The sequence below is a fragment of the Heloderma suspectum genome, chromosome 1 (genome assembly GCF_057233095.1).
Source record: "Heloderma suspectum isolate Gila_16-S chromosome 1, 16-S_ref, whole genome shotgun sequence".
Taxonomy (NCBI): Eukaryota; Metazoa; Chordata; class Lepidosauria; order Squamata; family Helodermatidae; genus Heloderma; species Heloderma suspectum.
Window position 1 is genome coordinate 311,687,253 of NC_139458.1, and position 5,629 is coordinate 311,692,881.

At 45.9% G+C, this 5,629-nt stretch overlaps 1 pseudogene; it reads right to left on the minus strand.

The window, feature by feature from the left end:
- Positions 1-1,252: 1,252 nt before the first annotated feature.
- On the minus strand, positions 1,253-4,643 carry LOC146359351 (E3 ubiquitin-protein ligase RNF216-like; annotated as a pseudogene).
- Between the last annotated feature and the right edge of the window lie 986 nt (positions 4,644-5,629).

Genomic DNA, 5,629 nt, shown 5'->3' on the forward strand with positions numbered 1-5,629 from the left:
TGAAGCCCGACTGAAATGGGTCTAGATAATCAGTTTCTTCCAAGTGTGCCTTCAACTGCACCGCCACCACCCGCTCAATCACCTTGCCCCAAAATGGCAGATTTGAGACTGGGCGAAAGTTGTTCAAAACTTGAGGATCCAAGGAGGGCTTCTTTAAGAGTGGTCTTATCACTGCCTCCTTGAGGGCTGATGGCATCACTCCCTCCTCAAGGGAGGCGTTCACCACCGCCTTGATCCCCTCACCCAGTCTCTCTCTGGAGCTCATAATGAGCCAAGATGGGCAAGGATCAAGTAAGCAGGTGGTCGGCCGTACCGATGAAAGCACCTTGTCCACTTCATCAGGAGGAAGAAGCTGGAACCGATCCCACAAAACCGGTTTGCCACAGGCCGCCTCTTGCTCACTAACTGTATCAACAGCGTGCAGAGTAACACACCTAATCTGATCAATTTTATCTGCAAAGTGCCTTGCCAAGGCCTCACAGGAGGCCTCAGAATGCTCCAGTGGTTCCGGGGCCACAGGACCGACCAGGATCCGGACCACTTGGAACAGCCTCCTGGGACAGCACTCTGCAGACGTGATGGAGGCAGCATAATTTTCCTTTTTTCCTGCCTTCACCGCCACGTGATAGGCTGAAGATACAGCTCTAGCCCGTGTCTGATCGTCTTTGGAGAGAGACTTCCGCCACCGGCGCTCTAGCCGTCTCACCTCCCATTTCAGAGCTCGTAACCGCGGATTGAACCATGGTGTAGTCCGAGCCCTGTTCAGGGGGAAAGGGCGTTTCGGAGCCACCTGATCTAATGCCCCAGTGATTGCGGCATTCCAACCACCCACAAGGGTCTCGACCGAGTGGCCGTTGGCATGCCCCAGAGAATCCCCAAGCGCGTTCAGGAATCCATTTGGATCCATAAGACGCCTGGGGCAGACCATTTTAATGGGTCCTCCACCCCTGCGGAGGGGTTGTGGAACCGAGAAGTCCAACGTCACCAGATAGTGATCTGACCATGACAAGGGGGTGGTGGATATACCCCCGACTTCCAGATCACTCCCCACTTCTCCAGAAACAAACACAAGGTCTAGTGCATGACCGGCTACATGGGTGGGCCCAGTTAGAATATGGTGCAGCTCCCAGGAGGCCATGGTCTCCATGAAGTCCCGAGGTGCTCCTGTGAGGATGGCCTCCGAATGTACGTTGAAGTCCCCCAACAATATTCTTTAGAGAAAACAGGAAATATATTCCTGAAAGTACTGTATTCAAAAGGAAAAGTTGAGAAGGATGATGAGCATCTGACCATCGCTGCTGATAACCAGCTTTTTCATATGGATCTGGATATGCAGGACATAGAAGATGACCACTGGGAAAAATCAAAATCTTTTCCTAAACCAATGCTGAATCAAGAAAGGTAAGTACTATATCATGTTTAATTTCAAGAGCGAAGTAAATGTTGAAAACAAAATAGTAAATGTTATTTTGGAAACTTAGCCATCCATTTCCCCCTTTGCAGTTCAACAAGCACCAGTGATGTTCATACCTCATCAACCCAAAGATAGGCAAGGCAGTCCATAGACAATAGCACCAGGCAAGTATGTTTTCCAGGTATCATTTTTGTGCTAACTGTAGTGTATTACTATAGAGCGTAACTATAGAGCACCCTTCCCCAACTCCCATCATGCCTGACTATTGGCCATGCTAACTAGAGCTGATGGGAGTCGTAGACCAAAATATTTATTTACTTACTTACTTATTACATTTTTATATAGCCCAATAGCCAAAGCTGTCTGGGTGGCTCACAACAGTTTACCTGCATGTTGGGCAGGGCGGGGATGTAAGGAGCAGGGATGGGGGTGAGGTTAATGGGGCCAATGCTGTACAGTGGGTGAAGACAGGAGTCAGGGGGGAAGGATGGGTGCATGAATGGGTACGGGTGAAGGTTCTGGTGGTGAAGATTCTGTGGAACAGGCTTGGGGATGGCCTCGATCTGTGGGATTTTCTCTGCAGGCTTCTCTGCTGGGGGCCTGATCTGCTTACAACTGTTTTCTCCATTTTGCCTCTCCAGCTTCCTTCTGGATTTCTTTGATTATCTCCTCATCATCTTCCATGGGGTCTGTCCAATGGGAACATGTTGCACAATCTTGGCAGAAGGCTCCGAGAGATCGGGATGAAGGAAGAAGTGGTCGTACCTGTTAATGCCGGTTTGGCAGAGGTAGCACATGTGGGTGCTGCAGCAGCACAACAAAGGTTGCAGCCTTTGGATTTGATCAAGCCAGTGGCACACTTGTGGCATTTCCTGATACAAGTTGCCGTCATCTTCTCTTCTACAGATGTTCTGTATTTTATGTCATCCTTCTCAGCCAGCTGTTTACAGGTAAGGTTCATGTGTTTCTTCCACAGGGCCTGGTGTTTTCTGCCGGTTTCCTTCCTGCAACGTGGGTTAGGACAGCTGAACCTCATCACATCCTTGTCCAGTAGAGCTTGGAAGTTGCAAAAGGGACACCTGACTAACTCATCTGCACAAGCAGCAGCCAACTCCTCCTTTGCTTTCCGCTCATAGTATTTACAAAGGATGTTTTAGGGAAGCACTTTCTCCAACTCCCTGGTTGGAAATGAGCATGTACCACTCTGTTCCATGCAGCCGAGCTCTGACTTCCCAGATCCAAAGACTACCTCCTGAGCATACTTTATTAGGCACGCCTTGCAAAACAAGTGTCCATCTGCACACTGTGTCAACTGCTCAAATGCAAACTCCCCATAGCAATAGCGGCACCCAATCATCTGGCCATCCTTTTGATACTGGTCTTCATTCATCTGTAGGGCAAGGAGAAAAACTTCATGCTCTGCCTTTTCTTTAATCTTCTGTTCATAGAATTCCTACTCCAGCTGCACTGCTAGGAGGAGAGAGAGTTGGTCACAGTTGCTGCAGTACTGCCACTTGTTCTCCAGGAAGAACATGCGCTGCTCAATTTTCATAGCCCCTTGCTCAATTTTGAAGTCTATGTATTATTATTATTATTATTATTATTATTATTTATTGCATTTATACCCAGCCTTTTTTCCCTTGCAAGGAACCCAAGGCGGCTTACATTATCCTCCTCCTCTCCATTTTATCCTCACAACAACAACCCTGTGAGGTGGGTTGGGCTGAGAGTCTGTGACTGGCCCAAAGTCACCCAGTGAGCAAAGTCCTTTTGTGTGATTGCATAGTGTCCCTTGAGTTCATGCAGCACCCACTTGATGTCCTCACTGCTCGGCATTTTGAAGTCTGCCATGATGAGGAGGTCAGCTGCTTGGATAAAGCCATGTTGGTCAAGTAGATCAAGTTTGGAGAAGTCAAAGTAGTCCACTTCAGGCACCTTTGTCTCATCTTGGCTGGAGAGCAGGCTGCTATTTGGATGTAAAACCACTCTGCCTTCCTTGTTTGGATAATCTGGATTTCCCAGAAGAAAATTACAAAGTATATTTAAGTCACAGGAGATTTTGCTCTGCATTAGTTCTTCAGGGTAGTCTCTAGTTGTGTCTAGAAACCTTTCTTCTGTCTCTCTGTTAGCAAAGCAATGAGATCTTTGTCCAGCTGAGCAGCACTTTGCTTGGGATTGTCATTGGAGCCAGAATAGATTGGAAAAGGTGGCCTGTTCGTTTATTGCTACCTGCTGGCCTCCCTTTTCCTCTGGTGGATGAGCCAGCTGAGGGGAAGCAGGGCCTGGAATCCCATCCTGCTGTGGTTTGGGCCAGGAGAAATCAGGCTCAGGGATCTCCTCTTGCTACACCCTTGGTAGCGACCTCCGTTTTATTTCCAACTGCGCTTGCCAAGGAGAACGGGGGGCACCAGGTTGGGGAAGGTTACTATACAGGAAGGCAGTATGTATTTATATATGTGTATGTATGTATGTATAAAGAAATGCATAAAATAACATTAGTTCTTTACAAGTTACAATTGTATTACTTAACAATTCATTAGAAATTCAAACATTATACAGCAATAATCATTTGAAAAGGTGAACGTCAATAGCTGAATGCAAGCCTATACCACATGTGAAATCTACATCATAATATTGCTCACCAAGTGCCACAGAATATTACTAGAATGGCTTCTCTCTCTTGACCCACGGAATATATACAGATATGACTAATAAGCCTCAAGAGCTGGATCAAATTTAAAACCTCCTTTATCTCCCTATATTATTAGCTTAATTAAGAGTATACCCTCTCCAGTTAACACTGTGATTTGCCTGTTTCCCACCCTCTCACGAAATACTATGCTCCCTGATTAGAGTTTGGGGGGGGGGGGTAACTTTTGTGCACACTACTAGTGGCCCTATGTTAAGGGTGAGTCAGATGAACTGCACTCCACCATTAAAACCTATTTTATTTCTGGGTGCCTTTCTCCCTCTATACAGCATCTTTTGGGAATCATTTCTTGTGTCTGATCAGGGAGATAGTCTAATATGTACTGTGCCCTAGCAGTGGTGTAACATGTGTATAGCGTGTGTTTTTTCTCTTAAACATGTAAGTTTTCAGCCCATTTTATCCTATGGAAATTCAAAAGGTCCATCCCTGAGTGTGGTAAAGGGTAAACGTAAAGTCTTTACTACATTGAGTTGGAGCTAAGCCCTTTACTCTCAGGCTGTTCTTGTGTTTTACTTTCATTTTCCTATTCAGTGCAGTTTGTTTCGTTCTTCACTGAACAGGTTGTTATTTGGGCCTAGAAGTGAGTGGAATTTGATTCCTTTTTAAATGTGAGTAACTTAATACTGAGCATGCCCAAAATGAGCCTGCAAGAGAGAGGGGGTATGATGGGAAAGAATAGACTGGGAGGAGGCAAGAGCAGGAGAGGAGAATAATTATGTCAATTAAGATTGTAGGCAGTTGAGAGAGAGTGATCAGGGTTTGGGTTAAGTAAAAATAGAATCTGTAGCATTAATTCTACTTTAAGCATATTAGCATGTTTGCTTTTTTAAATAGTCATTTAAGCTAAGAACCATCATCACAATTTCGCTTTGCTGAGCCCATGTGTGCATGTGTATTATAATGCCACAGTTGACTGCTTCTATTAGAGGGCTTCACCACATGGAGCTTTTACTGCTCCATCATGGAAATTTGCAGGCTCTTTACATGACGCCATGACCCTGCTGTGACCCTCCTGCACTCAATGCCCTTTGTTCCATTTTTAAATAGATTGCAGATAATGAGCTATCAAATTACCCCTTTGTGGTTGTGTTCCGCTTGAGTTTCCTCTGTGAAAAGACTTAAAGCGGCAAGAAGAGAGAGATCAATGAAAGATAATGGAAGACTCTGATAGGGGGCGAAGAGGGAGGGCGAGGAAGTGCATGTAAAGGGAGTCAGTGGAGATCCTGCATTTAAAGCGGCAGCAGAAAGCCCTGTTTTAAATGCAGGATTTTAGGCTAGTGTAGAAATGCCCTGCGAGTAGCCTCCTTCCTCATCTGGCTTCATTTTTATCTCAAAACTGCTAGGCCTCAGTACTGCTGTTTGGCTTTTACCAACCCTCCGACTTCTGTCTCATATTGGAAAGGGGCTACTGAGTTCTTTGTAATGGGCAAGGAGCCCAGTATATGGTTGGCTTGAATGGGCAAGCACTCTTTTTCTTTTGTTTCTCCCATGGTCAAAACAAGCTA